Below are 12,503 nucleotides of genomic sequence, written 5' to 3'. Positions count from 1 at the left end.
TCTCCTCGCTCCTTTAGGAGCTCCATGGTCCTAAAGTGGGTCTGCTTTAATCCTTCTCCCAAGTCCCCTCCCAGCCCGAGGATTTCTGAACAGAGCAGCATGCAAGTGAACCCAAGGGCTCAGACTGTAGGAGCCCAATAAATATGATGGAAGGGAGAGTAGAGTAGAAGCCTATTCCTATTTAACTCTTTTTCTGAACTTTTTTTTTTTAACTGTTAGATTTCTGAAAGTTACCTGTTAAAAACAAAGTATTTCTACAGACGGCCTGAAGCATCAATTTATAAACACCAACACATTTATTTACTGCTACAGGAAGAGGCTAGCATCTCTTTCCTGTGTACTAGGTGTAGGAGAGTGATTGTTATTTATTGGGCTTCTACTCTGAGCTAAGTACTTACAGTATCTCACTTCTTATAGGCAAAATGATGCTTGAAGTCACATGTCGTTTTTCCATTTTATGTGCAAGATGGACTGAGAGTTAACTGTTAAGAGGGCACAAAGCTAGAAACGGTACAAGTGGGGATTTGAACCCAAGTTTGTCTGATACCAAAGCCTTTTCACTTTTTACATCAAGTGATTGTCCATAATGTATCATGAGATTGAAAACACATTTTTTCAAGTCATTAAAGTTAGCATATGCTCATGATAGGACATTTAGAAAGCAAAGAAAATTAGAAAGAAGAAAAAAATCACCCATAATTCTTCAGCCCAGGCATAATCACTCTTAAAATTTTAATTTTTTTCTTTCCAGGCTTAAAAAAGTTACGATTTATATATCCCAGAGGGTATTGTTCCTCAGAATTGTCATCGTTGGCATTTATGCATGCACTCTAACAGTGTTGCCATTGCTTAAAACATTTTCAGAACCCTTTGAGAGCCAATTTAGGAACCAATTCTCTATGGACTCCATGCATAGGGTACTTAGGTAGAGACATAGCAAAGACAATATGTCCATTACCTGAATCCCTACCAAAATAATGCTTTTAAAAAATATATTCTACCATTTTGTGCATTCTAAAATTATATGCTGCAGATATTTAACTATCCTGTAAAGGTATCATCATTGCCTCCCTACGAACTGTAAACATCTGGTGCTGACTTCTGTTGTGGTAGAAGATGGAATCTACCAAAATGCTATTTCCTCCATTGTCAAAGATTGATGGACATTTTGGGGTGTTTAAAAGTCTCTATTAAAAATTAAATCTATAAATATTTAATATCTCATTTGATAACTCATGTTATTTATTACATTGTCAACACAATGATGTTTGCCTTTTGTAGGTTATAAAGAAAATCAGAAAACTGTTTTTGCCAAAAGTTTGACAAGCATATTTTAAAATCAGTTTCTTCTTAATGGAAATATTCTACTCACTGAATTATTCCCCTCCAAGGAGTTTCTGTGAAAGCAAATATATCTAAGTGCAATGAACTGGTCTTTAAATAAAGTTAGTAGCATCTTGTATTGAAGTGAGTATTTCTCAAGCAGGCTCACACACACACATAAAAGAAAAGATTGCCATCAAATGGCCATTGGTATACTTTATGAAAGTCAAATAAGTCACAGCTGAGTTTTCATCTCTAGTTTATTGCATACAACACTATTACTTTTAGAAAACAAACCTAACCCTCAACCCAAACATCTCACTGGTTATCTGCTTCCTGCCTTTTTTTTCGTAGACATTCTTACCTGCCCCATCATTTTGGCATAGCACCCCCTCACCTAGAGCACCTGGGATACTGGGACTTAGCTATTTTGGATTGGTGCAGAATTTTTGGGGGCCACTCCTAGGGTTCAGATTGGGCAGACTGGGTGTGCGCAATTTTCCTCAGGTCTGTGCTGTCCCTGGTCTTCTGATTGCCAAGACTTCTGTCATAAGGCTTCATCATGGTCACAGAGCCAATTCAACTGTAGGCCAAGTCTTGTGTTGATGTCCTGAGCACTATTCACAGTGCCTGGTATTGTATTGGGTCACTGTTTTGTTAAATAAATAAAGGGTTATGATATATTCTCTCAAAAATAGATTGCTGGGAGGAAAAGTTAGTCTGATGAAAGAGTCGGAAGAGAATTGTAGATTAGAAACTCAAGGCTTCAGAGCCTCTAGATCAGTCCTCTCATTTAAAGATGAAACCCACAGAGGTCAACTGACTTGGAGATCGCCCAGGGAGCTGGTGCCACAGCCAGGCACTGCATCCAGTGTCCTTAAGTCCTGTCCGTCCTTTCCAGTGCTCCCTCCTTGCTCATTCCACAGTTGTTTCATGGAGATTGGTCTGACTCTGCAGGATCAGTGACCAGGGCATTTGAAGGCTACACAGTGCTTAACAGAGTGTCAGAGACACAGGGATTCTCAGCGAACACTTGAAACAGTTGTTCACTCAATGAGTGATTGGCTGGTTGACTTATGACCTTGGCACCTGTCTCTATATGTAAGTGGTTTCTAGCAGAATGGTGAGTTCCCTGGGTTGTGTGCCTATTATAGGCTATCTGATGATGAGGAGACTATTATAACATTAATAACAATAGCTAACACTTATTTGTAGTAAATTAGTCAGGATATCACTGTGGTTTAGAGTTCAGGCTCTGGGGAGAGATGTTTATAGGCAGAATCTCCTCTCCGCCACTTGCTCCGTATACTTTTATGAGACAGGTGATTTGGCCTTGCATGCCTCATTTTCCACATCTGCAAAATGCCAGGGGTAATAGCACCTACCTCAGAGTATTGAAGAGTTAGCCCTAGAACAATGTTGGGCACTTTCTAGACAAGCAGTAAGTGTCAGCTATTGTTGCTATTGAAACCTCACTATGGCGTGCTAAATTCATGGCACAAACTATACATTATCCAGTCTTTTCAACAATTCTATTAGAAGGGTACTATTATTATTCTGATTTTACAGTTGAGTAAACTGAGGCACAGAGAGGTTACTTAGCCTACAAAGCTATTAAGTCACAGGTAAAGACCAAGTCCATGTCTGCCTAACTCCAGATCCTTGCTTGGGTGTGGGTGTGATGGAAATGGGTGGTGTGGCCGCTAACTGTGAGATCTGACCTCCCCTATTTCCTTTTTCCCCAGAGCACTCCAGAACCCAGGCTGCTTTCAGGAATATCTCCGTGGGTCCCCAGGTAAGCAGAAGTGGTCCTTCTGTTCTCCATATCCTCTTCCCACACTCAAAGCCAGCTTTTCCTGCATCTGCAGCTGACTCCCAGGGACCTCGTCAGACTCTCAGGGACTCAGCAGCAGAGTCTCACCTACGGGTGTGTGGACTGAAGTCACTGGAGGTGGGGCACATGGGAGGGGCAGTGGACCTGAGGCACTCCTGCCACCCCTACCACCCCCTTCTCTACCTCCATCGACATTTGTGTGAATTTCTTTAGAGTAGTTTCCTGCATGTGAAATACTTCAGAGTACTCCAAAAAAGTATTTTATAAATGTCCTTGTGATGTACAAAGGAATCATGATTAAGAGTGATGGGCTCTGGAGCCAGACTGCCTGGCTTTCCTTCCTTGGAGTGATTGCCATTTCTCCTATCGCGGCTGTTGTTGAAGAACTTGCTCCAGTGAATCTAGAAGTCTGACTTGTGGTCTTCAGGGCTCACTCAGCATTAAGTGGGAATGGAAGGACACAGGCTTTTGAGCCAGACTACCTTCGCATCCTATTTCTGCTGCCTCGTTACTGTATAGTCTTTGCATGTCACCTGCTTTTCTGAACCTCAGTTTCCTCCTCTCTAAACTGGGGGTAATTATACCCATCTTGCAGAGTTGTTGGGCTATTTCTAGCTCATGTATGCAAAGTGAACAAGATTGACATTCAATTAAATGATTATTATTGTTATCAGTTATTGGCATTTTGATGGCTTCATCAGAAGTATTTGCTAGGTAGGAAGCATGTTGTTATTTTTGGTTAATTATACTTGCCCTGAAATATTTTTATTTGTCCCCAGAAGTCTTGCTTGTTTAAATTAATTTGCTTACCAAACCATATATTCATTGTGAAAAAATTTTCTCTAGTTCAGACCCTGTCAAATGACTGTGAAACCCAGGTAGCAGTTGTCCAAATTCATGAGGTCTTAGGGCACCTGGATATTTCTGTGAATGTTTAATCTACATTTGATTCTTTGTCTATAATCTTGATACTTTAGTAAGAGAATGAGATGACTGTAACTTTTTGAAAAGAGCCACCAACATTAGCGGGGGCTGGTTGTTTCATGAATGGAATAGAATATTTTACTTCCTCATATCTGAAATCTGAATCACCGTGAAAACACTTTTTTATAGTTGTTCAAAGAAAATTATTATGGAAACCACTGACATCTCCCATGTGGATATGGATGTCTCCTTTATACACTTTCTCCCTCTCTCTCTCTCTCTCTCTCTCTGTTCTACATGCGCACATGCGCGCGCGCACACACACACACACACACACACACACACACACACACACACACACACACACACACACACACACACACACACACACACACACACACACACACACACACACACACACACACACACACACACACCTTAGTTTTTCTTTCCATTAGGCAACTGAAGAGTTTCTCTATAAATCCTGGCAGGCTTCTCCCCATCAGACAAGCAAGGGCACAATCAATTACTGTTTTCTTGGAGCACACCAAATAATCAGAAACTCTGATTATTCTGCTGGAAGGCAATGACCACCTTGATGGAAAGATGTACCAATTGAAAACAATTCTGATCATATTTTTGTCAGGAGAATGAGATGCCTCCAGCTGTCTGTCACTAATCATATTAGAGGTGGAAAGCAGGAATGCTGGGGCCTGCAAAAGATTACTCTAATGCATGTTGGAACACTATTTTTACTGGCTGCTTATCCCAGAATGGTGACATTGGATGTCCATTCTTTGACTCGTCTTACCAGTTGTTAGTCGTCTCTAACATATGTCACATGAGCACACTTAAGGAATTTTCTAATTACAGTTCAAAGCCTTTTCTTTTATCTTCTTATGTTTGTTCTGCAGACATCACTGATTGAAATGATTTCTCCCTCAGCATAATCCTATTGCCAGCAGTTACAAAAGAGTAGGGAGAGGCAAATGAAACCCCCAGTAACTGAAGAAGTGTCCAAATTCAATTAGGAAGAAGCCTCTCCCATGTGGATGCATAAGCCATATAAATCCATTTTAATTGTGAGCTGTGGTACTTATCTGGTCATGTTTATTTTGGATGTAAGTGCCAAAGCTGGATTTAGACCAGAACTCCAGATCTTCAAGCCCTAATGACTAATTTGGATGTCCATCGAATCCCTTAATTCATTTCTTAATTAGTTCTCCCAGAATTAGAGTTGTGTGGTTACAATCATTTTCTCAAAATTTGCATAAATCGAAACATACACACATACATTTTTTCCCCCTATGGTTCACACATTTTTCCCATGACTTGAAAACTATTCTTGTTGTTATCAAAATAATAAAAACAGTGCAACAGTAATAATAACAGAATTAATGTGTTGCCAGGCAGTGTAGTAGGGTATGAATTGAGGCACCGGGAAGCTTGGTTTTGATTCCCAACTCAACTACTTCCTGCCTTGGGACATTGGGCAAGTTATACACTTTCCATCTCTGTGCCTCAGTTGCTTTTTATAAATGGAAAGAATAAAAGTACCTACCTCAGGGTTGTATTTAGAATAAAAACAATATCATATATATGAACTAATAGAAAGTGCCTGACACTATGATAAGTATTAGTTATTATGTTTATTATCAATAAGACAATGGGAGACTAATGAACAGATTTTTTTGGTGCTACAATATTATCATCTAGGTGTGTCCCATTTACGCAGTCTGTTTGGAGATTACTCATGATGGTAAAGAAACATTAAGATTCTGAACTTGGAATTAATCTGTTATTTACATTTGTACTCAGTTTGGCTACAGGATTTACATTTTTGTCTTTCCATGCCTGATCAGTAAGGCTGTTAACTTGAAACTTTTTGTTGCAACAGTTTGCTCTCTCAATAGATAAATATTGGTCCTTATTAAAGGGGAAAGTGTTGTTATAATATCTAAAAAAATATATATGTGGGTGGGGCAGGTATTTGGGGGGGTTAGCTTCAATAAATCCATTGGAAATTTTAAAACTTTTTTAACAGAGTTAAATGTATTTACTATCATGGTTCAAATATAGTGAATGCAGGAGTGAAAGTCTAGGGAAAGATAAATCTAGTAATTTAATGAACTTTCCTCATGGTTACCTAACAGTTAGTTGATATTTAAATTGATTGCCAAGAGATACACTAGAATGACCTTCCCTTGAGGTTTTTTTATATGTTTTTTGTATTGGTAATCCATAGTGATCTCTATTTTCTTTATATTTTCTCTTCTTTTTTAAATGTAAGTTTCAGTGGCAGCTTTATAATTCGGCATCTGTGATCAACACCATAAGTCTAACTACCATCCATCACCATACAGTTGACCCCCTTCACCTACTTTACCCACACCCCAACCCTCTTTCTCTCTGGTAACCATCACCCTGTTCTCTGTATCTAAGCTTGTTTTTGTTTTGTTTTGTTTTAGATTCCACGTATGAGTGAAATCATATGGTATTGGTCTTTCTCCATCTGACTTATTTCACTTAGCATAACATGGTCAAGGCCCATCAATATTGTTACAAATGGCAAGATTTCATTCTTTTTTATGGCTGAGTAGTATTCCATTATAGAACTATACCACATCTTCTTTATCCATTCATCTATTGATGGACACTTAGGTTATTTCCATATCTTGACTATTGCAAATAATGCTATAATGAACATAGGAAGGGCATATATCTTTTCAAATTTGTGTTTTCATATTCTCCAGATAAAAACCCAGAAGTGGGATAGCTAGATCATATAATAGTTATATTCTTAATTTTTTGAGGATCTTGTCTTCCATACTGGCTGCATCAATTTATAATTCTACCAACAGTGTAAAAGATTCCCTTTTCTCTATGTTCCTTCCTTCCTTTCATTCTTTTTCATTTTTTTAATAATAAAAAAAGATTTTTAATAGCTATTCTAACAGATGTTAGGTGGTATCTCATTGTGGTTTTTATTTGCATTTCTTTATTGTTAATGATGTTGAGCATCTTTTTTGTGTGTCTTTTGGCCATCTGCATGTCTTCTTTGGAGAAATGTCTATTCAGATCCTCTGCTCATTTTGTAATTAGGTTGTTTGTTTCTTTGGTGTTGAGTGGTATGAGTTTTTTATGTATTTTGGGTATTAACCCCTCATTGAATATGTGATTTGCAAATATCTTTATGTCTTCTCCCATTCAGTAGATTGCCTTTTCATTTTGATGACTGTTTCCTTTGCTGTGCAAAAGCTTTTCAGTTTGATGTAGTCCCATTTGCTTATTTTTGCTTTTGTTTCCCATATCTTTAGAGTCAGGTCCACAAAGATATTGCTATGCCTGTGTCAGAGAGCTTACTACCTATGCTTTTTCCTCTAGGAGTTTTATGGTTTCAGGTCTAATATTCAAGTCTTTAATCCATTTTGAATTCATTTTTGTGTATGGAATAAAATATTGATTCAGTTTCATTCTTTTTGCATGTGACTGTCCAGTTTCCTTAACACTGTTTATTAAAGAGACTGTACTTTTTTCCATTGTACATTATTGGCTCCTTTGTTGTAGACTAATTATCCATATGTGTGTGGGTTTATTTCTGTGCTCTCAATTCTGTTCCATTGATCAGTAAATCTGTGTATTTTTGTACCAATACCATACTGTTTTGATCACTACAACTTTTTGTATAGTTTGACATCAGAGACTGTCATTAGGTTTTTTTAAACCAGGTTAGATAGGACCCAGCATTCCACTTACACACACATGTGCATATGTGTGTGTCTAGAGAAATGTATATTCATGTGCATCCACAGACAGGTATAAAGTGTTCTTAGCACAATTGTTTGTATTCATCTCATTGTAAACATCCAGAATACTGTGGTATAATCATCAATGGAATACTATACAGAAATGAAAAAGAATAAACTAGAGCTACATATAGTAACACAGATATATCTTACAGACATACTGTAGAAGGGAAGATATAAAAGAATACATAACAATTTTATTCCATTTATATAAACTCTGTTGCTAAGGGGTACATGCATAAATGGATGAGATTATAAAGAAAGCAAGGCATTTATTACTGAAAGAATTAGGGTAGTGGTTACCTCTTAAGAGAGGGTGTGCTGGGGAAGAGAAAGGACTTGTAAGGCTTCTGGGGGTGCTGACAATGTTTTGTTTTTCAACTGGGCAGCTACATGGGTAATATATATTATATTATATCAAACACTAATGTTTTATGTGCTTTTCCAGTTGGGAGAGGCAGTTCACAATTTTTAAGTTTTTTAAAAATACGAAATAGCTGTCTTTTTGGCCTGGGTTGGTTTGTTGTTGTCCTTCATAATTTTAGAACTAGAGATTCATGTGATTGTAACTAGCTCTAGAAGTAAACACTTGCCTTGTTGCATGGCAAAGTGGCCTCCAAAGTAGTCTCTGCACCCCAGGGAACTCTTGAGAAGATTCATTTGGTTGAAAAGAAATTGACTAGAAATTGAATTCACATTCATTTTGTCATCATGAAACATGATGGTAACTAATGCTGACTGTATTAACACTGATATCATTCTTGGGTTCACATGACAAGTGGTCAGGTATCACCTGGAGGGAAGGGGTGAGGTCTTCCCTTCACAGTGGCTTCCCCACTGGTTCATCTGCTTGGGTTATTTTGTGAAATAGTTCATGCCAGGCTTAATGGGATTTACAAATTCTATATTTCATTTTAACAATCCCTCACACACTAACAAATCCTTAAAAAATTCTGTAAAAAAAGCCCATAAATTTAAGATAACTTTTTTTAATATTACATGCAACAATGGCAAAGTTTAGCATGAACTTTTTGTTAGCCACATTATGAGGTAATGACTGTGACCATTGAATCAAATCTTGGGATAAGCTGGCCACTAAAATTCTAAATTATCTGTAAGACATACAGGTTTATAACCACTATGGTTAGTTTATCATGAACCTCATTCTGTGTTCATGAACTTCAATGCCTTGAGATAATCGTGATTAGCCAAACATTACATCAATTGTGTCATTTTCTGTACTAGTTTGTTCATATTTTATAAGGTACATACACAGTAATACAATAATATGTGTATATGAGTTATAAACAACAAAACATATTTGAAGATACATATTCAAAACATGTAAGATAAAAACATCTTGGGCACCACTGCCATATAGTTTAAAGGCTACTCCCTGCTGATAGTTAAAATGTGTACAGGATGGTAAACTTGATACCCATATCAAAAGGAGGTAAAACTCAGTCCTAATCTCTTTTTATTGGAAAGTATCAACTCTAAGGCAATAGCTTAGCTATTTTGCCTTATTAAAACTTTTCTGAAGCTGTGTCCTTGGAGTTGGGGTAGGAGAAAATGAAAAGATATAGATATAGATCTTTATGCACACACACACACACACACACACACAGAGTAACTCTATTTTTCTATTTTGTTTATATTCTCTGTAAGTTTCCTTTTTAACTAAGGATTTTTGTATGTTTAAAAAAGAGGTTGAATACCATGTGGTAAGCTTTCCAAAGGCAGGAGTAGTTTCTATGTCATGGCTTGTAGTGGGAAGGACACTTGACCGGAAGTCAGTAGATATGGGTTCTAAGTCTGGGTCTGCTGCCGGCAAACAGCTAGGGCTCAGCACACTGGCGATACATCTCCGAGCTGCCATTGCCTTTTCTCTATCATGAGGATGATCGTGATAGAGGATAGAGGATAGAGGATAGAGGATAACAACCTTTTCCCAATCCTTACAGGGATAACATGTGAGAGCATCTATAAAATGTGGAGTTTCCTACAAACGTAAGGAATTATGATCATGTCCCTTATACATCTCCTTTAGCGAAATGTAACTTTTTTATTAAAGTGCTGATAGCCTTAACATACAGTTCTTTGATTGGAAGCTACAGAAACTGACCAGATAGTTCAACCCAAAAATAATATTTTAAAACTTTTCATTGGAAATATCCTGGGGCATCTCACAGAATTGCAGGAAGGGTCAGAACCATGTAAGTGCAGGTGATGCTGGTGATCACATACAGGGCTTCTTTGGCCCTCTCCTCTGAGATTTCACTGTTAATGAGCACAAAAAACTTCTACCCTCTGAGTTTCATGGTTCCAAGTCTGAGGCCCCTAGAAGAGAGATTCTAATTCATCCAACTTGGATTGGTAGACCATCTGCTGACCAGTCAACCTCAAGTAAGGGGACAAGGTCACACAGTACAGACAAGATTCCTGAGAGCTCTAGCCCTGCTCGTCTGGGCCAACTCAGAAAATCAGGAAGCCCTGTGAGCTTTTACCAACAACTGGTATCAATGCTTCAATAGTTGCTAATGACTCAGATTTCTTTAAGAAATTGTCATGAAAAGAATCAAATATAAATATGAAAGTATGTATGAGCATTTTCATCAATAAATGTCAATACCCCTGACTGTCTGTGCCTGGGCTTCTTATGTTCTTCTTCAGGTGGACACTGACCTTGAAATCACTTTCATTAGATGCTGTAAATTCTCAGTAGGTCCCAAGGGGTGTCCTTCTATCTAGGCTGCTTCTGTATGGTTTGACTCCACTTCTCCTCTTAGGTGCTGCTTTCCCTCCTTTTGGAAAGAAGGAATTAAATCTGTTTTAACATTCCTGGTGCAGATACACTGTTCACTGACAGCCAGAGTTGCCCTAAAATTTTATGCTAAGGTGAAAAGATGATAAGAGAGGTACACAGAATCTGTGTACCACAGGCTAGTTGCCACACTATTAAAGGACTGTAATTTTTTTCTCTTGTGAATCTATTAAAGTATATTTGAATATATCACGTCCATTCCTAAACAGACATATACAGCCGCTCCTCATACCAAATGGGTATTTGATCCATAGCATCTGTTCCACCAGGGCTCAAGAGATTACTAGTAGTATTTCGAGAATGGAAATGATGAAAATCTTTATATGCCTGAAAAAGCAATGAATATCTTCCCAAACCAGTTAAACATTGCTTTTTCAAATATTGCCCTGACAAGCCCTAAATAGAGTATCATCCCCTTTGATTCGTTCACTATAAAGCTGTAAAGAATGGTGAAATTCTTTGTTTTTCAGGCATAAATACATATGAAATCACCAATTTTGTGTTGTTAATACACAGTGAAATTTTCTTTCTGTAAAAAGAAAGTTTCCTTTTTAGAGAAAGTGTACCACTGAAGAGATAGAGGAATAATAATCATTATTATTTTACTTAGCCTCCCTTTTCCAGTGTGCTGAGTTAAACCCAGTCTATAGTTCATACTTTTCACCAACCCAGTGCCTATCACTGGTTATAATGATAATTTACTATTCATCAGATTTTAAGTCTGACCAATAAAATGTTAAACTTGTGTGGGCGGCTGTTGTCTGAAGGTTGCAGGTATTCTGACTAATGCTTTAAAAGATAAGCATTAGCCATAAATGACAGCATACATAATTTTTCAGTGAAGTAATGGAAAGGATTTTTACATTCTGGGTCCCCTAAACTTTGGTATTTGGAAGTTACTTACATGGGAAACTAAAGTAAAGGGGTAAAACGTTCTCAAGCTTTACCCCTTGAACTTTGGACCAGCCATAGTCAACAGCAAAAACATCTTGCTAGTTTTGTTCCAACCTGAGTTCTCTTAGGTCTGGGAACTAACAAAGTGCCAAGTATAGGCCTAATTGCATTTCTTGCTACTGAGAAAAAAAATCTCAGGGGTACCTTGAGCATTAACATTTTCTGGAATAGCAAAATTGTTTATAAGACTTTTAAAAAGCTTTCTGAAAAGAGAGCTTAAAGAGGGCTCTGGCAGCCAATTAAGAGGCATGTTTGCTTACCTAGAGAAACAAAGAGAGAGATTAAATCAAAGACATAGAAGAGATGTGGCTTTGTCCCCTATGAGTTGCTGTCTGATTAATGAGCTGATGTCCTCTTTTCTTCCTGTTCTCTATGGTCTGCTCAAAAGATAAAGCAAGATGGTGCATGATATATTCAGCTAGCCCCAAAATGGACCGCCAACTGTCTGAATGTTCTGTTCACCAGTATTCCCAGTTCTGTGCTCATTGTTTGGCACATAAAAGATGTTCACTTAGTATTTGCTGAGTGAGAGAATCTACTAAGGCAGGTCTTTCTGTGATGTATATATTGGTGAATTTTATATTAGGCCAGGTATACTCTGGGCCAGAATAACTCTGATCAAGGAATTGGTACCCAACTTTAGTGGACTGGTATCTTCTAATACATGATGCTGATATTCTAATGGGGGATCCACACAATGAAGAAACAAGTAACCAAGTGAATAAACGCAATATAGCTAGTGAGGAGGGCTACAGGAGACCTAAATAGGGTGAGCGCTGTGATGCGGACTAGGGGCTGGAAAAACCTAAACCTAGAACAACATGAAAACTCAGTGGTA

At 37.8% G+C, this 12,503-nt stretch overlaps 1 protein-coding gene across 5 annotated transcripts in view; it reads left to right on the top strand.

Annotated features, from left to right (window-relative positions):
• Positions 1-12,503, top strand: part of SPATS2L (spermatogenesis associated serine rich 2 like) — a 160,635-nt gene that overhangs the window by 18,104 nt on the left and 130,028 nt on the right. For all 5 annotated transcript variants that reach the window (XM_073218564.1, XM_073218563.1, XM_073218558.1 and 2 more), the window contains one exon: positions 3,069-3,118. The gene's annotated coding sequence lies outside the window, so the exon portion shown is untranslated. Of the gene's footprint in view, positions 1-3,068; positions 3,119-12,503 lie in introns of those variants that run through there.

Source organism: Manis javanica, chromosome 12, assembly GCF_040802235.1.
Source record: "Manis javanica isolate MJ-LG chromosome 12, MJ_LKY, whole genome shotgun sequence".
Lineage (NCBI taxonomy): Eukaryota > Metazoa > Chordata > Mammalia > Pholidota > Manidae > Manis > Manis javanica.
This window is presented reverse-complemented; position numbering and strand designations above follow the sequence as displayed.